This window comes from Hippopotamus amphibius, chromosome 4 (genome assembly GCF_030028045.1).
Source record: "Hippopotamus amphibius kiboko isolate mHipAmp2 chromosome 4, mHipAmp2.hap2, whole genome shotgun sequence".
NCBI classification, from domain to species: Eukaryota; Metazoa; Chordata; class Mammalia; order Artiodactyla; family Hippopotamidae; genus Hippopotamus; species Hippopotamus amphibius.
The window spans coordinates 78,761,041-78,788,192 of NC_080189.1; the positions used below are offsets into that span (position 1 = coordinate 78,761,041).

The window sequence follows — 27,152 nt, forward strand, 5'->3', positions numbered from 1 at the left end:
ATATCAAATACAAAAGTATATGTTATACATAATACATACATGTATTCTATCTGTAACTGTATCTATAGCCATATCCTTATCCACATCTACATCTCTCTTTTGCTTTTGAAGACGATTCATTTAAATGCCTATCCAAAAGGAACAGAATTAGATTACTAGATTGGAAGATCAAAATTTGCAACTTAATCAACCTTTCTGTGTTTACTCTGTAGTACCCCTAACCAAGAAGCAGCACTGTCTGCACAGGCTTTGTTGGTAAATTGTCATCTCCATCCTACAGCTCCTCAGCTGCACACCTTGGGCAACCCTGGTTGTTCTTTGTCCCTTCAGGAGCCTTATATCCAATCAGTCATTGAGTCTAAACTCTCCAGTCTGTTCTCTCCTCCCTACTTCTGCTGCCACTGGCCCTTGTCATGCCCTGCCCATGGAATAACCTCCTAACTGGTCTCCCAGTCTTCAGCTTCTCTCTTATATTGGCCAGTAAAGTTATGTCTCTGAAACACAACATTTGATCCTTTCATTCTCTTGCAGAATAACTTCCCCTGATTTTTTTTCTCACTCATGGGATGAAATCCAAATTTTCTAATGACATGCTTGGTTCCTGCCAATCTTTCCACCTTCATTTATTATACTCATTCCCTGACAACCTCATTTTCTTTCACACATTTTCACAGACTTACTATTTTCCTAGAAATTGTTCTTCCCCAGCTTCCTGGCCATGCCAAACTCCTACTCATCCTTTAAAAACCCATTCAAATAAAATTTCTTCTATGAAGACTTTTCTGACTTTGGGAACCACCAACAGAGACAGCTGTTCTTTCTTCTGCTTCCATATCTCCTCTATAGTTCTTACCACGTTATTTATCTTCTTGTGCTTAATAAGGATGCACACAGAAATGTGTAATTTGAATATGGAAATGCACATTGACAAGAGAGGGAATGAGTGACTGGCTACTCCCGAAGGTAATTCCACTCCAAATCACATATTGATGCTGCAAAAGTGGAATATAATCCAAGCTTGTGAGTAATCTAAAGTACACTCTTCTATGAATGCTAGATTGCACCTTCAGTGCCCAAGCCACATTATTCTGGTAGAAAACCTAAGTATTAATTTCTAATAGAAACAGAAAATATGAACAGACCAATCAAAAGTACTGAAATTAAAAGTGTTTAAAAACCTCCCAAAAAACAAAAGTACAGGACCAGATGGCTTCAGAGGCAAATTCTATCAAACATTTAGAGAAGAGTTAACACCTACCCTTCTGAAACTATTCCAAAAAGTTGCAAAGGAAGGAATACTCCCAAACTCATTCTATGAGGCCGCCATCATTCTGATACCAAAACCAAAGATACCACACACACACAAAAACTACAGGCCAGTATCACTGATGAACATGGACAAACTTCAACAAAATACTAGCAAACTGAATACAACAACATATTAAAAGGATCACACACCTTGATTCAAGTGGGATTTATCCCAGGGATACAAGGCTTTTTCAATATCCACAAGTCAATCACTGTGATACACCACATTGACAAACTGAAGAATAAAAACCATATGATCATCTCAATAGATGCAGACAAAGCTTTTGACAAAATTCAACACCATTTATGACAAAAACTCTCTAGAAATTGGGCATAGAAGGAACATATCTCAACATAATAAAGGCCATATATGACCAACTCACAGCTGACACCATACTCAACAATGAAAAACTGAAAGTATTTCTTCTAAGATCAGGAAGAAGACAAGGAAGTCCACTCTCACTACTACTATTCAACATAGTTTTGGAAGTCCTAGCCATGGCAATCAGAGAAGAAAAAGAAATAAAAGGAATCCAAACTGGAAACGAAGAAGTAAAACTGTCACTGTTTGCAGATGACATGATACTATACACAGAAAATCCTAAAGATGCCACCAGAAAACTATTAGAGCTCATCAAGGAATTTGGTAAAGCTGTAGAATACAAAATTAATACATAGACATCTGTTGTATTTCTATATACTAACAATGAAAGATCAAAAAGAGAAACTAAGGAAACAATCCCATTTACCACTGCATGAGAAAGCATAAAATATTACATATTTACTGGCATTTCGACATTCTCCTTTGTGAAGTGCCTGTTTCTGTCTTTTGTCCTTTTCTTTTGGATTTGTAGGGGTAGTATATGCATTTTAATTAATTAATTGGATGTGTTGGGTCTTTGTTGCTGTGCGCAGGCTTTCTCTAGTTGTGGAGAGTGGGGGCTACTCTTCATTGCAGTGCGCAGGCTTCTCACTGCTGTGGCTTCTCCTGTTGCAGAGCATGGGTTCTAGGCATGTGGGCTTCAGAAGTTGTGGCTCGTGGGCTCTAGAACTCAGGCTCAGTAGTTGTGGCATAAAGGCTTACCTGCTCCTCGGCATGTGGGATCTTCCGAGACCAAGGTTTGAGCCCGTGTTCCCTGCATTGGCAGGTGGACTCTTAACCACTGAGCCACCAGGGAAGCCCCAGTATGTGCATTTTAGATACTAGTTCTTTGCTACTTAGATATAGCTCAATATTTCCATGGCTTGTTCTTAATGTAGAGTTTTGATGAACAGACATTCTTAATTTTAATGTCTTCCAATTAATCAATCTTTTGTTTTTATGGTTAATGCTTTCTGTGCTGAATTTAAGAATTTTTTTGGCTTCCACAGGTCATGAAGTATTCTCATGTTTTGTTATGAACTAGAAGCTTTATTATTATTTCATATCTAGATTTACAATCTATTTGGAATGAATTTTTGTATATCTTGTGAGACTGCATTCAAGGTTCATTTGTTTTCTATCTGAATAGCAAACTGACCCAATGCCAAGTTATGAACAGGCCATCCTTTCCTCACTGCACTGCAATATTACCATTGTCATAAAATAATAATGATATGCGTGTGCATCTACCTCTGGATTATAATCAATTCAGTCAGCTGTTTGTCGATTATGTACCAATGCTGTGCCATCCTCCTTCCTATAGCTTTATATTTGTCATGACATCTGATAGTGTAAGTCCTGCTTTTTTTCTTTTTCTTTTTTTTTTCAGATCTTTATTGGAGTATAATTGCTTTACAATATTGTGTTAGTTTCTTCTACTTTTTTTCTTCTGCAAGATTCTCTTGCCTATTCTTGGTCTTTTTCATTTCTATATAGATTTTAGAATTAGCTTGCCAGGTAACATTAAAAAAACCTCTTAGGATTTTGATTGATATTTCATTGAATTTACAGATCAATCTGAGGAAAAATCAACACCTTAACCATGTGAATTTTGTAAGCCTTGAGCATATAATCTCTCTCCTTTCATTTAGACTGCTTTTAATTTCTCTTAGAAATGTAGTGCTCAATATAGAGAACTTCCACATTTTTGTTGGATCTATTCCTAGATATTTGATGATTTTGATACAACTGTAAATGATATCTTTAAATTGTTTAAATATCTACTTGCCTATAGAAATTACAATATAATTTACATTGACCTTTATTTAGTGACATCACTAAATTCACACACTAATTTGAATAGTTTGTTGATTCTTTTACACTGTTTACTTATGTAACAATGTCACTTGAGAGTAAGAACAGTCTTCCTTTTCACTTCTAATGTATTTTGTTTATTTTTTCCGTATTGCATTGGCTGGGATTTCTAGTACAATATTAAATAGAAGTGGCTAAAAGGGTGCATGCTTGTCTTGCCAATTTCAAGGAAAAGTATTTCAACATTTTATCAAGTATGATGTATGCTGTAGATTTTATTCTTATTATTTTTATTATTTTAAATCCTATATAAGATTGAAGAAGTTCCCTTCTATTCTCTAGTTTTCTAAGAGTACGTAAAAATAAGGAATGAATATTAAATCTTATCAACTACTTTTTCTGGATCTACTGAAATAAACATACTTTTCCTTAAGTTGTCAATGTGGTGGCTCATATTGACTTTAAGTTTATACTTTAATAGGACACTTATAAAGAACAGAAGACAGACAACCATTGTTACTTGTTTAAAGAAATCCAAATACTGGCAATGTCTAGAAAAATGTAAAAGAATTGTTTGTAATTGTTACACAGTTGAATTATGAACACTTCTTCACTGAAACAAGAGACTGGCATGGAATAAGTTCTCCATATTTGGGGGTCTTTGACCTGAATGAAGCTATCGTCACTGTAACAGTGGTGGAGAGCAGCTAAAACTTCAACAAAAATTCTACCATCTTTTTGGCTGGAAGAACGAGACAAAGAAGCCTGGGGCAACCAGTGTTACCAGAGAATGAAAGAGGAACTCTAGAAAGAAAACAGGCAAACTCTGTATATAAACTCAGCCCAAGTTGCTGGCCAAGCCCAGAATCATAAATGCACAGGGCAAATGAAGCCAGCTTGAATTTAGGGCTTAAAGAACTGAACTGTGATCTGAGCTACTGTCTACCATATGCATGACAATGTGAGCTTAACCAGATTAATACTCTTTGAAGCAACATAATAAAATACAGAATCTCTTAAACATGGCATTCATAATGTTCAAGGTATCATGCAGAATTACTCAGCATATGAAGGATCATAAAATGTAACCTATGTCATAATTACCCAAAGTCAATAGTTTATCTTAGGGTTAATTCTTGCTGCTGTATATTTTATTAGTTTGGACAAATGTATAACAACTTATATCCATTATTATAATATCAGACAGAGAATTTTCACTTTCCCAAAAGTCCTCTGTGCTCTGCCTTTTCATCTTTCCCCTCCATAAACCCCTGGAAACAACTGATCTTTTTACTGTCTCCATAGTTTTGTCCTTTTTAGAATGTCATGTAATTGCAATTATATTAATCTAGTCTATAGCCTATTAAGATTGGCTTCTTTCACTTAATATGCATTTAAGGTTCCACCATGTCTTTTCATGGCTTGATAGCTCAAAATAATATTCCATTGTCTGGATGTAAAACAATTTACTTATCCATTCAGCTGCTGAAGGACATATTGGTTGCTTCCAAGTTTTGGCAATTTTGTGTAAAGCTTCTATAAACATTCATGTGCAGGCTTTAGTGTGGACATAAGTTTTCAAATCCTTTGGGTAAATATCAAGGAATTTGATTGCTCGATCATATGGTATAAGAGTATGTTTAGCTTTTAAGAAACTGCCAAACTGTCTTCCAAAGTGGCTGTACCATTTTGCATTCCTGCCAGCAATGTATGAGAGATGCTGTTGCTCCACATTTAGTATTGTCAGTTTTCCGGATTTGGGCCATTCTAATAGGTTTGTAGTGGTATCTCATTATTGTTTTTATTTGCATTTCCCTGATGATATATGATATAGAGCATCTTTTCATATGTTGATTTGCCATCTGTATATTTTTTGGTAGTCTGTCAGGATCTTTGGCACATTTAAAATTTGGGGTGTTTGGTTTCTTATTGTTGAGTTTTAAGACTTCTTTGTATATTTTGGATAATGTTCCTTTATCAAATGTTTCTTTTGCAAATATTTTCTCCCAGTCTGTGGATTTTCCTCTAATTCTATTGACATTGTCTTTCACAGAGCAGAAGTTTCAATTTTAATGAAGTCCAGCTTATGAGTTATTTCTTTCATAGACCATGTCTCTGATGTGGTATCTAAAAAGGCATTATCCTACCCAAGATCATCTAGGTTTTCTCCTATGTTATCTTCTAGGAGTTTTATAGCTTTTCAATTTACAGTTAAGTCTATGACCCATATTGAGTTAATTTTTGTGAAGAGCGTAGGGTCTATGGCTAGATTCATTTTTTTTTTTTCATATGGCTGTCCAGTTGTTCCACCTCCATTTGTTAAAGAGATTATCTTTTCTACATTGTACTGCTTGTTATCCTTTGTCAAAGATCGGTTGACTGCATGGGGGTCTATTTCTGGACTCTTTATTCTGTCCCATTGATCTATTCGTATGTATGTACGTGTGTATGTATGTATATATTGAGAATACCATGTTGTTTTCATTACTGCAGCTTTATAGTAAGCCTTGAAGTTGGGTGTCAGTCCTACAACTTTGCTCTTCTCCTTCAATAACGTGTTGGCTATTCTGGGTCTTTTGTCTCTCCATACAAACTTTAGAATTAGTTTGTCAATACCATAAAAATAACTTGCTGGGATTTTGATCAGGATTGCTTTGAACCAACAGATCAAGTTGGGAAGAACTCACATCTTTACAATATTATCTTCCTATCTATGAACACAGAATATTTCTCAATTTACTTCTTTGATTTCATGAGTCAGTTTTGTGACTATCCTCATACAGATCTTATACATATTTTGATATTTATACCTAAAGTATTTCATTTGTATGTTTTAAATTTCAAGTTCCATTTGTTCACTGTTGGTATATAGAAAAGCAGTAGACTTTTCTATGTTAGCCCTGTACCCTGCAATCTTGCTATAATCAGTTATTAGTTCCAGGAATTTTTTTGTTGATTCTTTTGGATTTTCTACACACACAATATCATATAATCTGTGAAAAGTTTTAAGTCTTCATTCCTAATCTGTATACCTTTTATTTCTTTTTCTTACCTTATTCCATTCGCAAGGATTTGCAGTACAATGTCGAAAAGGAGTGGTGAGAGGGTACACTGTTGCCTTGCTTCTGCCCTTAGTGGGAAAGCTTTGAGATTATCACCATTAGTTTGATGTTAGCTGTAGAACTTTTTAGAGATACTGTATCAAGTTGAGAAAATTTTTCTCCATTCCTAGTTTACTTAGAGTTTTCATCATGAATGGGTGTTGGATTTTGTCAAATGCTTGTTCTGCATCTTTAGATATGATCATGTGATTTTTGTTTTTAGTGTTTGACAGATTACATTAATTGATCTTTGAATGCTGACTCAGCCTTGCATACTTGGTAAAAATCACATTAGGTTGTGGCATATAATTCTTTTTATGCTTTTTGGATTCTAATTGCTAATACTTTGTTGAAGGTTTTTCATCTACGTTATTGAGAATTATTGGTCTGTAGTTTTCTTTCCTTTAATATCTTTGTCTGTTTTGGTATTAGGGAATTCTGACCTCATGTAATGAGTTGGGAAGTATTTTCTCTGTATAACATTTGTATAATTTTCTCATTAAATGTTTGGTTGAATTCACCTATGAACCCATCCGGGCTTGCTGCTTTCTGTTTTGGAAGGTTATTAGTTGTTAATTCACTTTCTTTAATAGATATAGGCCTATTCAGATTATCTCTTTCTTCTCATGTAAGTTTGGGAAAATTGTGTCTTTCAAGGAATTGGTCGATTTCATCTAGGTTATCAAATTTGTGGGCACAGAGTTGTTCATAGTATTTTTATTATCCTTTCAGTTTCCATGGGACCTGTAGTAATAGCCCCACCTGCCTTTCTGATATTAATAATTTGTGTTCTCTTTTTCTTAGTTGGCCTAGCTAGACGCTTATTGACTTTATTGCTCTTGTAAAAGATCCAGTTTTTGGTTTCATTGATTTTTTTCTGTTGATTTCCTGTTTTCAATTTCATTGCTTTATGTCATAATTCTTATTTCTTTTCATCATCTCCTTTGGATTTAATTTACTCTTCTTTTTCTACTTTACTGAGGTGGGGTCTTAGATTATTGAGTTTAAATCTTCTTATTTTCTAATTGATCCATTCAATGCTATACATTTCCCTCTAAGTACTCTTTTCATTGCATCTCAAAAACTTTGGTAAGTTGTGGTTTCATTTTCATTTAGCAGAAAACATTAAAAATTTTCTCTTGAGATTTCTTCTTTAACCCATGTCTAAATAATCCATGTGTTATTTAGAAGTGCGTTGTTTAATCTCCATGTACTTAGGGATTTTCTAGTTATCTTTCTGTTACTGATTTATAGTTTAATTCATTGTGGTTGGAGATCATTCATTGTGTGATTTCTGTCTTTTTCAATTTGGTAAGGTGTGTTTCAAGGCCCAGAATTTGGTCTGTCTTGGTAAATGTTCCATGTGAACTTAAGAAGTATGTGTATTCTGCTGTTATTGGATGAAGTAGTCTATAAATGTCAACTATACCCAGTTGATTGAAGATGTTGAGTTCAACTATGTCCTTACTGATTTTCTTCCTGCTGGATCTGTCCATTTCTGAGAGGCATGTTGAAGTTCTTACTCTGATAGTAGATTCATCCAGTTTTCCTGGCAGCCTACCAATTTTTCCTCATGTTGTTTGACACTCTGTTCCTGGGTTCATACACATTAAGAGTTATGTCTTCTTGGAGAATTTACCCCTTTATCATTATATAATGTTCTTCATTATCTCTGGTATCTTTCCTTACTTTAAAGTGTGCTGTGTCTAAAATTAATGTAGTTAGTCATGCTTTCTACTGATTAGTGGTAGCATGATATATTTAACTCCACCCATTTGCTTTCAACCTATATGTGTCTTTATATTTAAAGTGGGTTTCTTTTGACAACATACAGCTGGGTCATGTTTTTGATTCCCCCCTCTGACAATTTCTGTCTTTTAATTAGTGCATTTAGACTATTGGCATATGAAGTGAGTTACTGATATAGCTGAATTAACATCTATCGTAATCATTAATGTTTCCCATTTGTTTCACTTGTTCTTTGTTCCTTCTTTTGTCTTCTACTCTTTTTCTATCTTTTTTGGTTTTAAATCAGTATTTTATATGATTTAATTTTCGTTTCTTTCTTAGCATTCAGTTTCTCTTTTTAAAAAATTATTTTATTTATTTAAAATTTAAATATCTATAAACTTATAAAATAAATTTAAATATTTAAAGCCTGCTGTGTGTGGGCTTTCTCTAGTTGCTGCAAGCAGGGGCTACTTTTCATTGTGGTGCACAGGCTTCTCAGTGTGGTGGCCTCTCTTGTTGCAGAGCATGGGCTCTAGGCGCGTGGGCTACAGCAGTTGCAGCACATGGGCTCAGTAGCTGTGGCTTGCAAGCTAGAGAGCACAGGCTCAGTAGTTGTGGCACACAGGTTTAGTTTCTTCGAGGCATGTGGGATCTTTCTGGGCCAGGGATTGAACCCATGTCTCCTGCATTGGCAGGAGAATTCTTAACCACTGCACCACCAGGGAAGTCCTGTTGCTCTTTTTTTTTTCTCCTACATCTTTTAGTGGTTGCCCTAGGGTTTGCAAAATACATTTAAAGCTAATTCAAGTCCACTCTCAAATAACACTATACGACTTCATGGGTTGTGTGAGTACTTTATAATAACAAAATAATCCTAATTCCTTCCTTTCATTTCTTGTATCACTGCTGTCATTTACTGCATATATATACCATACATAATCATACATATTTTTTATACATAAACATACATAATTGAATATATTATTGCTATTATTAATTTGAAAAAATTGTTATCCGTTAGATCAATTAAGAATAAGAAAAATGAAAGTATTTTACCTTCACATACTCCTTCTTTGGTGCGCTCCCTTTCTTTATGTAGATCTGAGTTTCTGACATTAATTTTCTTCTCTCTAAAGAACATCTTTCAATGTTTCTTGCAAGGCAGGTCTACTTACAACAAAATTCCCTCAATTTTTGTTTTTCTGAAACTGTCTTTTTCCTCCTTAACATCATTCTGTAGGGTACAGAATTTGAGGTTGTTGTTTTTTCTTCCTCTCAACCACTTTTCACATTACATTCCACTCACTTCCTGTTTGCTTTGTTTGTGAGGAGAAGTCAGGTATGATTCTTATCTTTGTTCCTCTGTAGGTAAGATGTTTTATCCTCTGGATTCTTTCAGGATTTTTTTCTTTATCTTTGATTTTCTATAATTTGAAAACGATATGACTAGATGTAATTTTCTGGCATTTATCCTGCTTGGTATTCCTGAGCTTCCTAGATCTGTAGTTTGGTGTCAACATTAATTTGGGGAAATTCTCATTAGTGTTTCTCATATTTCTTCTGTTCTTTTCTCTTTCTTCTCCTTCTGATATTCCCATTATGTATATGTTACTCTTATTGTAGCTGTCCCACAGTCCTTGGGTGCTCTGTTCTTTTCGGTCTTTGTTTTTGTTTTCGAGGATTCTATTGATATATTCTCTAGCTCACAGTTTTCTAAGCTGTGTCCAATCCACTAACAAGCCCGTCAAAGGCATTTTTCATTTTGGTTACAGGTTTTTTGACCTCTATCCCTTCCTTTTGGTTCTCTCCTAGGATTTCCATCCCTCTGCGCACACTGCCCATTTGTTCTTGTATGTTGTCCATTAGAGCCCATCCCATATTAATCATAGTTGTTTTAAATTTTTGGTCTGGTAATTATGACATCCTTGCCATGTCTGGTTCTTCATGACTGGTGTGTTATCTTCAATTTTTTGTTTTTTTGCCTTTTGGTCAAGTCCCTAGAGGTAAGTCTCACAATATTGTGGGGTCTACCCTACAACAGGATTCCCCTAAAGTTTTTAGCTGTCAGAATCATGCACATTGGGCTTCCAGCTATTCATCAGTTACAGTTCAGGTTTTCCTACCCTGACACTGGTTCCTGTGGTAGCTTCTGCTAAGAGTCTCCACTTTGGTAAGCCATGACTCCCTGTATTTACCTGTCTCTACAACCTTGGGGACCACAGTTCACCCTGTGTCCTCCCCTCTCTTATGAATCTAAGTAGAGTTGTTGATTTTTCGGTCAGCTTTTCACTTGTTGTTAAGATGGACTGGCAATTTCTAAGCTCCTTACATGTGGAATCAGAAACTAGAAGTTGCTGAGACAATTTTTTAAATGAAGAAAATGAAAGACTTTTACTACTGGTTTCAAGATTTACCAGAAAGCTACAGTAATCAAGACAGAGTCATAACGATGAAAAGACAGACAGATTGCTCAATGGAATGGAACAGAGCCCCCAGAAACAGACTAACACATATTTGTTCAATTGAAATTTGACAAAGGTACCAACACACTACAGGAAAGAAGGGAAGTCTTTTTAATAAAAGGTTCTAGAACCACTCAATATCCATATGGAAAGAAATGAACGTCAATCCTTACCTCATACCATACACAAAAATTAACTGGAAATGGATCCTTGATGTCTACACAAAAAAGTGAAAACTATTAAACTCCTAGAAGAAAACTTAGTAGTCATCTTTGCTAACTTGGTAAATTAGATAGAATGCAGAAAGCATGAACCATAAGAGAAAATTACTTGATAAACTGGGCTTCATAAAAATAAAACATTTTCTCTTTGAAATGTACCATTGATAAAAAGGCAAGCTGCAGAACGGGAGAAAATATTTGTAAAATAGATGTGTGGCAAAAAGCTTGAATCAGAATATATAAAGAACTCTCAAACCTCAGTAAGTCATACATCTCCAAATACTTCTCAAAAGGAGATGTACAAATGGCCAATAAACACATGAAAAGATGCTCAGTACCATTAGTCACCACAGAAATGCAAACTGAAACCACAATAAGTCACCACTTCATATCTACTAGAATAGCTAAAATTAAAAGATAACAGCAAGTGTTTATGAGGATGTGGAGCAACTGGAACTCTCAAATACTACTGGTGGAAATGTGAACTGGTACAATCTCACTGAAAAACTATTTGGCAGTTTTCACCCACCAAAATGATCCAGTCATTCCACTTATAGGTATTTCCTGAGAGAGAGAAGACTTGTACATGAATATTCATAGCAGCTTTGTTCACAGTAGTCAATATCTGGAAATAATCTGAATGTCCATTAACAGGTGAGTGGATAAACAATACATGGCATGACCATACAATTGAATGGTACTCAGCAGTAAAAAGAACAAACTACATAGTGATGTATGCAACAACACAGATGAATACAAAAACATTATCCTGAGCAAAAGAAGCCAGAAAGAAAAGAATGTATACTGTAGGATTCTATCATATAAAATGCAAACTAATCTATTGCAATAAAAAATAGTTCAGAATTTCACAGTGGCCAGGAATGGAATCAGATATAAACTACTAAGTTGTACTAGTAATCTTTTGGTAGTGATGGAAATCTTCTGTCTTTAATGTGGTATGGTTTCATGGGCATATAAGATTGTTAAAGCTCATCAAACCGTTTTAAATGAATATAGTTCTTTCACTTGTATGTAATTAATTGTATTTGTTATCTAAGTTATCTCCTAATAAAGATAAAAATAATCATGAAAGGAGTATTAGAGACAAAAACAAAAAACAAAAAACTGAAAAATTGAAAAAAACCCGCCAAAGCCTGCATCTGTGCACTGTTTTTCTATTTGCAGTGACACTTCAGAAAAAAATCCTGATACTCATAATTACCAATAACAGGAAGATTTTTTGTTCTTTTGTTAGAGAATGAAATATTTACCATTATGGCAGATTTTAAGCACATTCTCTATATGCAATTTTCCTAACTGGGTATTGTTTGGCATAACTGTTACACTTGTGGTAGGGAGCACACAGCTTGGTGACTTTGAGTGAACAGCCAACAGCAGTGATCTGGAAGTGCAGATCTGTTTGAAGTCCTAAGCAGTTATACCAGATACTGGAAGGGAAGTTAATGAACTAGAAATTAGGTGAACTTCCGGTAATGTTGGCACACTCTTGTGAACAAGTTCTGTCTAATTGCTTCCTGGGTGTTCTACCATTGGCAGATTTGTGGGAAGTTTGCTTGTTACAAACTATAGCATAGACAACTAGTTACTCCCTTTTTTGTTCAGCAGGAGCTCAGCAAATGATGAGTTCACTGGTGCCAGAGAGAAATAGCTACAACGATCAATTTTTCTTTTTTAGTATTAACTTTGCATTCTTGGAATAAACACAATTTGGTACAGTATTAGCCTTTTTATGTTCCTGGATTCAATTAGCCAGTGTTTTATTTAGGATAACTGCACAGATTTTCATGAGAGAGCTTGGACTGTTATTTGCCTGTCTTGTATCGACTTTGCCATATTTTGGTATCAAAGTTTTGTTGGTCTTATAAAACAAGCTGGCCTCATAAAGCAAGTTTCCTTTCTTTAGAAGAATTTGTACAAGATTATTGTTATTTCATTAAATGTTTGGGAGAATTCAACAGTGACAATCCTGGTCTTAGGAATTTCCTTGTGGAAAGGTTTTAAATTATGTACTGAATTTCCTTAACAGATAAAAGACTATTCAGCATTTCTGTTTATTCTTGTAACAGTTTAGTAAGGTATGCTGCACTAGGAATTTTCCATTCAAATTTGTTAGCATAAATGTTATAATATTCTCTTATCATTTTAGTAAATATAAGAACTACATTTTGATTTTTGTTAATTTTCTGTTACATATTTATTTTCTAATTCAGTGATTTTTGCACTTATCTTCATTATATTAGTATACTTTGCTCTGTTTGATTTGCTCTTAACTTTGTAGCTTATCCATATGGAAACTCAGAACACTGATATTCAGCTCTTCTTCTTTTCTAATTTAGTTACACCCCACAAATTTAGATATGTCATATACTCATTCTTATTTAGCTCAAAATACTTTCTAGTTTTTGTGATTTCTTCTCTGACTCAGATTTTTAAGGAGTTTTTTTTTGCTTAATTTTCAAGGTAGGGCATTTTATACTTACCTTTTTATTATTATGTCTAGCTTTTTAATTTTAAAAACACATAAAAAGTATTTAAACTTTATGTCTATTAACTGCAATAATAAACCTCCATGTGTATGTTTTTATTGTTACCAGGGTCAGATTATTTTATTTAAACAGGGACTGACTGAGTTGGCTGAGCTGTCTTAAAGTTTTCTACCATAGGTTAGCCCTGATCCTATACTTAGCCAGCCAGGGGTCTACCTGAGAACCTGGGGTTTTCTAGGACACTTCCTCCTTGGAGAATCCAGAACTCCTAGTTTGCCTTTTCAGCACTGTCAGATTAGAGCAAACTCCTCTTTGACCTTGAGTAGTCTTTTGTCTATTTTCTTATCCCTCTTTTAAAAAGTAGTAGCAGAGGAGAAGAATCAAGATGGTGGAGTAGGAGGATGTGTGCTCACTCCCTCCTGCAAGAGCTCTGGAATTACAACTAACAGCTGAACAACCATCGACAGAAAGACACTGGAACTCACCAAAAAAAAAAAAAAAAAAAAAAACACCCCACATCCAGAGACAAAGGAGAAGCCACAATAAGATGGTAGGAGGGGCACAATCGTGTTAAAATCAAATCCCATAAATGCTGGGTGGGTGACTCACAAGCTGGAGAACAGTCATACTGCAGCAGAAGTCCTGAGGGTTCTGAGCCCCATGTCAGGCTTCCTAACCTGGGGGTCCAGCAGCAGGAGGAGGAATCCCCAGAGAATCAGACTTTGAAAGCCAGCAGGATTTGATTGCAGGTCCTCCAGAGGACTGGGGGAAATGGAGACTCCACTCTTGGAGGGCACACAAAAAAGTGTGCTCACCAGGACCCAGGGGGAAGGAGCAGTGACCCCATAGGAGACTGAACCAGACCTACCTGCTGGTGTTGGACAGTTGCCTGCAGAGGTGGGGGGCAGCTGTGGCTCACCGAGGAGACAGGGGCACTAGCAGCAGGGGTTCTGAGAAGTGCTCACTGGCGTGAGCCCTCACAGAGTCCACCATTAGCCCCACCAAAGAGCCTGTAAGCTCCAGTGCTAAGTAGCCTCAGGCCAAACGACCACCAGGGTGGGAACACAGCCCCACCCATTGGCAGACAAGCAGATTAAAGTGTCACTGAACTCCACCCACCAAATCAGATTAAAGTTTTACTGAGCTCTGCCCACCCAGCCCCACCCACCATCAGTCCCTCCCATCAGGAAGCACCCATGAGCCTCCTAGACAGCTTCCTCCACAAGAGGGAAGATAGCACAATCAAGCAGTATCAGCAGTATTTCATCCTGTGGAACTGAAAATCACAGCCACAGAAAGACAGCGAAAACGAAAAGGCAAAAGACCTTGTACCAGATGAAGGGACAAGATAAAACACCAGAAAAACAACTAAATGAAGAGGAGATAGGCACTATTCTGGAAAAGGAATTCAGAATAATGATGGTGAAGATGATCCAGGACTTTGAAAAAACACTGGATGCAAAGATCGAAAAGTTGCAAGAAAAGTTTACCAAAGACCTAGAAGAATTAAAGAACAAACAAACAGAGATATGCAACACAATAACTGAAATGAAAAATACACTAGAAGGAACCAATAGCAGATTAACAGAGGCAGAAGGACGAATAAGTGACCTGGAAGACAGAATGGTGATAATCACTGATGCAGAAAAGAATAAGGAAAAAAGAATGAAAAGAAGGAAGACAGCCTAAGAGATCTCTGGGACAATGTTAAATGCACCAACATTCTCATTATAGGGGTCCCAGAAGCAGAAGAGAGAAAGGACCTGTGAAAATACTGGAAGAGATTATAGTTGAAAACTTCCCTAACATGGGAAAGGAAATAGCTACCCAAGTCCAGGAAGCACAGAGAGTTCCAGGCAGGATAAACCCAAGGAGAAACATGCCAAGACATATAGCAGTCAAAGTGACAAAAATTAAAGACAGAGAAAAGTTATTAAAAGCAACAAGGGAAAAACAACAAATAACATATGAGGGAACCCCCATCAGGTTATCAGCTGATTTCTCAGCAGAAACTCTGCAAGCCAGAAGGGAGTGGCACAATATATTTAAAGTGATGACAGGGAAGAAACTACAACCAAGAATACTCTACCCAGCAAGGATCTCATTCAGAATCGATGGAGAAATCAAAAGCTTTACAGACAAGCAACAGCTAAGAGAATTCAGCACCACCAAACCAGCCCTACAACAAATGCTAAAGGAACTTCTCTAAGTGGAAAACATAAGAGAAGAAAAGGACCTACAAAAACAACAACAAAACAATTAAGAAAATGGTAATAGGAACATACATATCAATAATCACCTTGAATGTAAATGGACTAAATGCACCAACCAAAAGACACAGACTGGCGGAATGGATACAAAAACAAGACCCATATATATGCTGTCTACAAGAGACCCACTTCAGATCTAGGGACACAAACAGACGGAAAGTGAGGGGATGGAAAAAGATATTCCATGCAAATGGAAATCAAAAGAAAGCTGGAGTAGCGATACTCGTATCAGATAAAATAGACTTTAAAATAAAAAATGTTACAAGAGACAAGAAAGGACACTACATAAAGATCGAGGGATCCATCCAAGAAGAGGAGATAACAATTATAAATATATATGCACCCAATATAGGAGCACCTCAGTTCATAAGGCAAATGCTAACAACTATGAAAGAGGAAATCGACAGTAACACAATCACAGTGGGGGACTTTAACACCCCACTTACACCAATGGACAGATCATCCACACAGAAAATTAATAAGGAAACACAAGCTTTAAATGACACAATAAATCAGCTTGATTTAATAGATATCTATAGAAGATTACATCCAGAAACAGCAGATTACACATTCTTCTCTAGTGCACATGGAACATTCTCCAGGATAGATCACATCTTGGGTCATAAATCAAGCCTTGGTAAATTCAAGAAAATTGAAATTGTATCAAGCATCTTTTCTGACCACAACGGTATGAGATTAGAAATCAATTACAGGAAAAAAAGTGTAAAAAACACAAAAACATGGAGGCTAGACAATACGCTACTAAATAACCAACAGATCACTGAAGAAATCAAAGAGGAAATCAAAAGATACCTAGAGACAAATGACAATGAAAACATGACGATCCAATACCTATGGGATGCAGCAAAGGCAGTTCTAAGAGGGAAGTTTATAGCGATACAATCCTACCTCAAGAAACAAGAAACATCCCAAATAAACAATCTAACCTTACACCTAAAGAAACTAGAGAAAGAAGAGCAAACAAAACCCAAAGTTAGTAGGTGGAGACAAATCATAAAGATCAGAACAGAAATAAATGAAATAGAGACAAAGAAAACAATAGCAAAAATCAATAAAACTAAAAGCTGGTTCTTTGAGAAGGTAAATAAAATCGATAAACCTCTAGCAAGACTCATCAAGAAAAAGAGGGAGAGGACTCAAATCAATAAAATTAGAAATCAAACAGGAGAAGTTACAACAGACACCGCAGAAATAAAAAACACCATAAGAGATTACTACAAGCAACTATATGCCAATAAACTGGACAACCTGGATGAAATGGACAGATTCTTAGAAAGGTATAACCTTCCAAGACTGAATCAGGAAGACATAGAAAATGTGAACAGACCAATCACAAGCAATGAAATTGAAACTGTGATTAAAAATCTCCCAATAAACAAAAGTCCAGGACCAGATGGATTCACAGGTGAATTTTATCAAACATTTAGAGAGGAGCTAACAGCCATCCTCCTCAAGCTCTTCCAAAACATTGCAGAGGAAGGAACACTCCCAAACTCATTTGATGAAGGCACCATCACCCTGATACCAAAACCAGACAAAGATACTACAAAAACAAAACAAAACAAAACAAAACTACAGACCAATATCACTGATGAATTTAGATGCAAAAATCCTCAACAAAATACTAGCCAACAGAATCCAACAACACATTAAAAGGATCATACACCATGATCAAGTGGGGTTTATCCCTGGAATGCAAGGATTCTTCAATATATGCAAATCAGTCAATGTGATACACCATATTCACAAATGGAAGGATAAAAACCACATGATCATCTCAACAGATGCAGAAAAAGCTTTTGACAAAATTCAACACCCATTTATGACAAAAACTCTCCAGAAGGTGGGCATAGAGAGAACCTACCTCAACATAATAAAGGCCATATATGACAAACCCACAGCAAACATCATTCTCAATGGTGACAAACTGAAAGCATTCCCTCTAAGATCAGGAACAAGACAAGGATGTCCACTCTCACCTCTCCTATTAAACATAGTTCTGGAAGTCCTTGCCACAGCAATCAGAGAAGAAAAAGAAATAAAAGGAATCCAAATTGGAAAAGAAGTAAAACTGTCACTGTTTGCAGATGACATGATACTATACATAGAGAATCCTAAAGATGCCACCAGAAAACTACTTGAGCTAATCAATGAATCTGGTAAAGTTGCAGGATACAAAATTAACACATAGAAATCTCTTGCATTTCTATACACTAACAATGAAAGATCAGAAAGAGAAATTAAGGAAACAATCCCATTCACCATTGTAAAAAAAAGAATAAAATACCTAGGAATAAACCTAACCAAGGAGGTAAAAGACCTGTACTCAGAAAACTAAAAGACACTAATGAAAGAAATCAAAGATGACACAAACAGATGGAGGGACATACCATGTTCCTGGATTGGAAGAATCAACATTGTAAAAATGACTGTATTACTGAAAGCAATTTACAGATTCAACGCAATCCTGATCAAATTACCAATGGCATTTTTCACAGAACTAGAACAAGAAATTTTACGATTTGTATGGAAATGCAAAAGACCCCGAATAGCCAAAGCAATCTTGAGAAGGAAAGACGGAGTTGGTGGAATCAGGCTTCCTGACTTCAGGCTATACTACAAGGCTACAGTGATCAAGACAGTATGGTACTGGCACAAAAAACAGAAATATAGATCAATGGAACAGGACAGAAAGCCCAGAGATAAACTACAGTCAACTAATCTATGACAAAGGAGCCAAGGATATACAATGGAGAAAAGGCAGCCTCTTCAATAAGTGGTGCTGGGAAAACTGGACAGCTACATGGAAAAGAATGAAATTAGAACACTTCCTAACACCATACACAAAAATAAACTCAAAATGGATTAAAGGCCTAAATGTAAGGCAAGACACTATAAAACTCCTAGAGGAAAACATAGGAAGAACACTCTTCGACATAAATAACAGCAAGATCTTTTTTGATCCACCCCATAGAATAATGGAAATAAAAACCAAAATAAGTAAGTGGGACCTAATGAAACTTCAAAGCTTCTGCACAGCAAAGGAAACTATAAGCAAGATGAAAAGACAACCCTCAGAATGGGAAAAAATATTTGCAAATGAATCAACAGACAAAGGATTAATCTCCAAAATATATAAACAGTTCATCTAGCTCAATATCAAAAAAACAAACAACCCAATCAAAAATTGGGCAGAAAACCTAAATAGGCATTTCTCCAAAGAAGACATACGGATGACCAAGAGGCACATGAAAAGCTGCTCAACATCACTAATTATTAGAGAAATGCAAATCAAAACTACAATGAGGTATCACCTCACACCGGTCAGAATGGGCATCATCAGAAAATCTACAAACAGTAAATGCTGGAGAGGGTGTGGAAAAAAGGGAATGCTCTTGCACTGCTGGTGGGAATGTAAATTGATACAGCCACTATGGAGAACAGTATGGAGGTTCCTTGCAAAACTAAAAATAGAACTACCATATGACCCAGCAATCCCACTGCTGGGCATATACCCAGAGAACACCATAATTCAAAAAGACACATGCATTCCAATGTTCACTGAAGCACTATTTACAATAGCCAGGACAGGGAAGCAACCTAAATGTCCATCAACAGATGAATGGATAAAGAAGATGTGGTACATACACACAATGGAATATTACTCAGCTGTAAAAAGCAATGAAACTGGGACATTTGTAGAGACATGGATGGACCTAGAGACTGTCATACAGAGTGAAGTGAGTCAGAAAGAGAAGAACAAATACTGTATATTAACACATATATGTGGACTATAGAAAAATGGTACAAATCAACCAGTTTGCAAGGCAGAAGTAGAGACACAGATGTAGAGAACAAACATATGGACACCAAGTGGGGAAAGGGGGGAGGGTTGGGGGGGGAATGAATTGGGAGATTGGGATACCAAATTGTACACTCTAAATATATGCAGTTTATTATAAGAAAAAAAAAGTGTAGTAGCAGAGGGACTTCCTTGGTGGCACAGTGGTTAAGAATCTGCCCGATAATGCAGGGTACACAGGTTCGATCCTTGGGCTGGGAAGATCCCACATGCCATGGAGCCACTAAGCCTGTGAGCTACAACTACTGAGCTTGCACACCTGAGAAGCCTGCACACCTGAGAAGCCTGCGCACCTGAGAAGCCTGCGCACCTCAAAGAAGAGTAGCAACAAAGAATAGCCCCCACTCACCACAACTAGAGAAAGCCCATGCACAGCAACAAAAACCCAAGGCAGCCAAAGAAGAAAAATAGTACTAGCAGAAAGTTGGCTCATTTGCAATTCCTTTCTCTGCAGGATCTTGACCACATGAGTTCTGTTTGTTTTAACTATCCTCAGATGTCATTACCATTTTTTACGCTTTGCATTTTATCTGGCTTTTCTAGGTGTTTGTGTGTTAGTGTGCCACATGCTGCTCCGTGAGAACCAGAAGCAAAGTCAACTGCTTTCATCTCAGCCTCTTTATAATCCATTCCACACATAGCAGCAGGACCATTTTTATAAAATTTTAATCAGAGCGTGATGCTTCCCTCTCCAATGGCTTCTTACCACATTCACAATAAAATTCCAACCACTTTCCAGAACTTACAATATGCTGTTCCCTGCCTCTCTATCCAACTTCATCTTATACCTCATCCTATTGCTTCCACATTTGCCATCCTCCAGACACAGTGACCTTCCTGCTGTTGAGACATCCAAGCTCGTTAGGCAGAGGACTTCACACCAGCTGCTTCCTCTGTCTGAAATATGCACCCAGCCAGGTCTTTGTATGTCTGGCTTCTCAGTTTTGCAACTCAGAACGACCTTCCTGGACCACCGCTATCTAAGGCAGCTCTTCTCCATCAAACACATCATATTATGATGTGGTGTTTCCTTCATGTTACTTGTCTTCCATTGAAATTATCTTCTTATTTTTTATTTTATTTTGCTTTCTCACATTAATGTAGGTTCCAGGAGGCCAGGCCTTATCTACCTAATCTTCTAATCTTGTTACTAGACTGGAGTAGCTGATAGTGCTTTTTGTGAATGGGGATTAATCCACCCAGCTTTGAGAGCAGGGACAGGGAGACTGAGGTAGAGATTAAAATACAACAGGGCCCCAGGCCTGATTTTAATATTTGTTCAATCTTCTTGATATTTCTGAGACTCTGCTTTTAGGAGTTCCTTGTGTTATTTAGAAGCACAAATATACTCTCTACATAAGCACTCTGAACAGATAACCCAAGACTCTTTAGTTGCTGCTGTTTCAGTTTCACTTCTCTGTGAAGCCATAATCATATAAATGCTCATTATATCCATCCTGGAAAGACCTAAACAGACTTAAAAATCAAGGAGAATGTTCCCAGGGTGAAAACAGTTTCTAATTACAGTAATACTAAAAGAGAGGAGAGAAATCAATCAACATGGAAGTCTTTTTATTTTTTTTAGTTTGCATTATGTTTAATACCTATTTCTCTCAATTTTCCCTCCTCACTTAAAAATTCTGATAGTAACTTTAATTTTTCTAAGATTTATCATGTTTCAATCAGCAAAAATATGTATCAAGTTTGAACTTGCATAAATTTGAAAAAAATCACATAAGACTTTAAGGCAAAATTAATCATAGAAATACATTGAGCATTTAAACTAGACATTAAAGGGTATTCTTGCTCTTAAGCGCAGGCAACTTCGATTTCTCACTGAACATCCTTGGTATGTTAATCAGCAAATGCACAAAGTAGGACAGTTTGGTTCTCATTTACCTTCTTATATACAGATTTAAAGACTTGCATGAAACTTATAAGAGCAGTTATATATATAAACTTATATATATGAATTATATAATTCATCTCACTTATCACAGTGCAATGTAAGACCCCAGAAGCCAACATCAGCTTCCATTTGTAAGGAATCAGGAAACCACGCCAGATATGCATGAGTGAAGTAAGCCCAGCCCAGTTGCCATCTCTTATCTGAGAACACCACAAGCAAAACAAACAAGACATTTCTAAACAGTCTCCTGTCTGTGGATGCCTTGGCACCTTTGCACATGTTGTTCCTTCCACCTGGAATGACCTCCCTCTTCCCCCAAATGTCCTACCACTTGTCAAGACCCAAGTCCAAGAGCACACCCTCTGTGAGGTCTTCCCTCAGTGCTTCCCAGCATTCTGTGCACACCTTGATTAGGACATTTATTTCACTGCATTGTCTCTTTCTACCAGCCTGAGGGGTCTTATCTATCAATCATTTTTGTGTCCTTCCAGCTACTTTGATTTCTACTACAGAGTAGATGCTCAATAAATATTTCTTAAATCAGCCATAAGAACTTCACCTTACTTTCCCCCATTTAAACATTTTTTCATTTATCCTTCAAACTTATCCTCCAGAAGTTAGGGGTTTATATGATTAGCCAGAAAGACCAATTTAAGCTTTTGATAACTGCCTTTGGCTTTATCACTCAACGCTGTTGATTTTAACTGATTTTTGTCATTTGAAGTAAGAGGAGGTATAATGATCATTTGAGTATCTGATATAAGCTATGGGTATTTTCTCCAGAATTTATTCACAACCACCCATGCAAAAATTGATCAGTATCAGACTCTGAATTGGTTCAAATTCTGATTCTGCCATTTAACAGCTGTGTGATCTTGGGAAAATCACTTAACTTCTCTGTGCACTGGTTTCCTCATCTTTCAATGGGGATAATAATAGTACATCACAGGGTTGTTGTGAGGATGAAATGAGCTAATTATATAATATGTTTAGAACACTGATTGGCATAGTAAGCCCTATAGAACCTATTACTATTAGGTCCAGGAACTGGAGGTATCAAGATAAATTGGATGTGATTTCTTTCCTTGAGGAGCTCAAAGTCTCATGAGGAAGACAGCTGTGCAAATAAAAGACGCTATGGTAGAGGTCTGGACAAAGGAGCATAGAGGAGGGACCACTTTCCTTCTGAGGCAGGAGGTGGTATTTTATCTGAGAATCGATGGATGAGCAAGAGTCACTGGTTGGATTGGCTGAGGATGTACATTTTAGGCAGATATAAGCAAAGACACAATTTACACAGCCACGTGAAAGCACAAGGGGCACAGGGGGACAGTAGCTACTGAGAGTGGCCTTAGTGTAGTGTTGGAGGTTAAAGGTGCTAGAGGTAAAAGGTGCTGGATAGTACAGCTGAAGCACGTTGCAGACACTATAAACTGGTTTATTCAACACCCATGTTCAACTGCCTCTTCCCCTGCCCTCATTACTAGAGTGTCAGGGAAGTGAAACACTAGATTTTCCCAACCAGGGGAGGTCCTGTGACAGGTAATAGGGCTTTTGCTGGGAAGGGCTTCTCTTACAGGATTAAAATTCAAAGCCTTTCAAGGAGAAAGCTTCTTTGGCCTTTTTGCTTTCTTCCTACCTGGAACTTGGGTTTGAGGCTTTAAGACATGAAGATGAGAGCCACCTGCAAAGGTGTAGTGGGAAGACCCAGAGAGCTCGGGTCGCTGGTGGCTGTACTCAGTAGCTGCACTACCTGGACCACCTCCCTCTGTTTGTGAGAAACATCACAGCTGGCCAGGCTTCCTCTAGCTTATAGCCAGAAGCATCCCTAACTGACACAAGTGGCAAGCAATTCTGCGTGATCAAAGGCCTCAAATGTTCTGCACAGGGGCTGAGACATCCACACTTGACTCCTGGGCACTGTAGGCTAATTTAGGGGCTTTTGAAAATACAGCCTTGCGGTCACACAAACCATGCGGTGGTTTAAATCACAGCTCAGTCAAGTTACTTGCTGTTTAACTTGAGAAATCAGTTATTCTCCATCTGAGCTCTGTCAGGGAGATGTGGTGAAACTTATTTTAGGATACTAACCTTGGCCACAGCGCACTGGAAAGAACAGTAGTCAAGAGGAGAGGAAGAGTGAACGTTTGTGTCCTTGCAGAGCAAAATAAATCTGAACTACAGATTCAGAAATAATTTCAGAACTTTAAGTGGATTCTAGTTGACATTTTTAGCCAAAGCATATTCTGATGGTGCTAGGTTTTATAAATGTTCTTTGAGACTTATAATACCTTTATGACTAAATGTCTTAGTACAAGCTGCTCTAAAGTTCTTTAGAAGAGAGAGTCTTCTTTTTTTCCCCACGCACTATAAATTCCTGTAGCATCTTGCATTATCCCCAGGAATGGAGTGACAGGCCCATAAATAATTGGTGAGAATAGCCAGGACTGAAGGAACAAATAATTTAAGATTCATGATTCCATGCCAGAGACTTTATGGGTGCTATAGAGTCTGTTGATAATCAAAGTAGTAAGAAGTTCAAATACAACTCTTTTTCCCTGATGGCCACTTAAAAGCTCTAATGCTGATGTTCTGTAAAGCCTGGGTCTGGCTTAATTAAGCCTAGGAAGTAGGTGGTATAATTTAAGAGACAGTGAAAAAGCTTTGGCCTCAAATATCTACACTTTGTCAAGGATGCTTGAAAGGTCTGCATCAAAGATGATCTACTGTGAAGAATAAAAGAAGGAATCCTGCCCAAAGAGAATGTCTAGGGCAGGAGTAACATTTCCATCAGCGCCAGCCTGAGGATGATAATCTGACACTCAGGTTGAGGATAATCGACTTCTCAGCGTTACACAACTGGCCAAGCTGGGATTTGAATCAAGGTCTGTGTGACTGCAAAGCTGTATTTTTAAGCCCTACATTATAGTGTGACACTTTCATGCCCTAAGCCTCCCTGTTCCCTAAGCCATGCAGCTTGCAGGTTATACCTCAAGCTAAAGCAGGGAGCTAGGCAGCCAATGGGGGTGACAACTTTCTGCTAGTCCTCTAGGACAGGACTTAGTCACTGTGAGGCTGAGCCTGATGAGGCTTTGCTGAGGAACCTCCTAGCTCCCATGCAAACCAGGAAGATGGCATGAACAATTAGGCTCTGTGCCTATTTAAATCAAATAATATGCAACCCCAGTGTTATTCTAGGGCTTACTGATTTACCTGTCCCAGGAACCTAACAGTTTCAGAATCTCTGGAACTGGTCCAGAGGGACACAATTGATATCTGTCACTCTTGTTTAAGGAACACATGTGTGTGAAGAGTGTGAGAATGTTCCGATCAAAACACATCTCTTCCTTTTCCCACACAAAGGCAGAAAGAGGCTGTCCTGCTTTCAGGTGCAGGCTCAGAACCAGATGAAGAGGCTATTACAGTCATCCCTGGGTACATAGGGGGACTGGTTCCAGAACCCACAAAGGACACCAAAATCCAGGAATGGTCAAGTCCTTTGTATAAAATGGCATAATATTTGCACATAAGCCTCACACATCTTCCTGTATGCTTTAAGTCATCTCTAGATTACTCACAATATCTAATACAGTGTGAATGCTATGTAAGTAGTTGAAAATACAATGTAATGCTATGTAAATAGTGTCTGTGTGCAGCAAATTCAAGTTCTGCATCTGGAACTTTCTGGAATTTTTTTTCCCAAATATTTTCCATCTGAGGTTGGTTGAATCCTTATATGCAGAACCTGTAGATACAGAAGGTTGACTGTATATGCCTACTGAGTGTAGCTGCAATGAATAGTTTCCTGGTCCTGCCCTGATCACAAATATCCAAAGCAATCTTGAGAAAGAAAAATGGAGCTGGAGGAATCAGGCTCCCTGGCTTCAGATTATACTACAAAGCTACAGTAATCAAAACCGTATGGTACTGGCACAAAAACAGAAATACAGATCAATGGAACAGGATAGAAAATCCAGAGATAAACCCACACACCTGTGGTCACATAATCTATGAAAAAGGAGGCAAGAATATACAATGGAGAAAGTCTTTTCAATAGTGGTACTGGGAAAACTGGACAGCTACATGTAAATGAATGAAATTAGAACTCCCTAACACCATACATAAAAATAAATTCCAAATGGATTAAAGACCTAGCTGTAAGGCCGGATACTGTAAAACTCTTAGAGGAAAACATAGGCAGAACACTGACATAAATCACAGCAAGATCTTTTTTGATTCAACTCCTAGAGTAATGAAAATAAAAACAAAAATAAAACAAATGGGACCTAATTAAACTCAAAACCTTTTGCACAGCAAAGGAAACCATAAACAAAACAGAAAGACAACACTCCGAATTGGAGAAAATATTTGCAAATGAAGAAACCAACAAGGGATTAATCTCCAAAATATACAACAGCTCATGCAGCTCAATAACAAAAAAACAAACAACCCAATCAAAAAATGGGCAGATCTAAATAGACATTTCTCCAAAGAAGATATATCGATGGCTAAAAAGCACATGAAAAGATGCTCAGCATCACTAATCATCAGAGAAATGCAAATCAAAACTACAATGAGGTATCACCTAACACTAGTCAGAATGGTCATCATCAAAAAATCTAGGAACAATAAATGCTGGAGAGGGTTTGGAGGAAAGGGAACCCTCCTACACTGTTGGTGGGAATGTAAATTGGTATAGCCAGTATGGAGAACAGCATGGAGGTTCCTTAAAAAACTAAAAATAGGACTAACAGGGCTTCTCTAGAGCCCACGAGCCACAACTACTGAGCCCACGAGCTGCAACTATTGAAGCCTGTGCACCTAGAGCCAGTGCTCTGCAACAAGAGAAGCCATCACAATGAGAAAACCCATGCACCACAACAAGGAGTAGCCCACTCTCACCACAACTAGAGAAAGCCTGTGCGCAACAATGAAGACCCAATGCAGCCAAAAATAAAATAAATAATAAAATAAATCTAAAAAAAAAAAAAAAAAAAAAAACCCCAAACTACCACATTATCCAGCAATCCCACTCCTGAGCATATACCCAGAGAAAACCATAATTTGAAAAGATACATGTACCCCAATATTTATTGCAGCATTACTTACAAAGCCAGGACATGGAAGCAACCTAAATGTCCATCAGCAGAGGAATGGATAAGAAGATGTGTTACACATATATAATGGAATATTTCTCAGCAATAAAAAAGAATGAAATAATGCCATTTGCAGCAACATGGATGAACCTAGAGACTGTCATACTAACTGAAGTCAGAGAGAAAAAGACAAATATAATATGATATTACTTATATGCAGAATCTTAAAGAAGGGTACAAATGAGCTTATCTACAAAATAGATTTAGAGTTACAGATATAGAAAACAAACTTATGGTTACCAAGGGGTATGGGGGGGAGGGATAAATTGGGAGATTGGGATTGACATATACACACTACTATATATATAATAGATAACTAATAAGGACCTATTGTATAGCACAGGGAACTCTACTCAGTACTTTGTAATGGCCTATACAGTACAAGAATCTAAAAAAGAGTGGATATATGTATATGTATAATTGATTCA

The 27,152-nt window shown here is 37.2% G+C and overlaps 1 protein-coding gene across 1 annotated transcript in view; it reads right to left on the reverse strand.

Annotated features, from left to right (window-relative positions):
* Positions 1-27,152, reverse strand: part of HECW1 (HECT, C2 and WW domain containing E3 ubiquitin protein ligase 1) — a 250,113-nt gene that overhangs the window by 117,666 nt on the left and 105,295 nt on the right. The gene's annotated exons all lie outside the window — the stretch shown is intronic.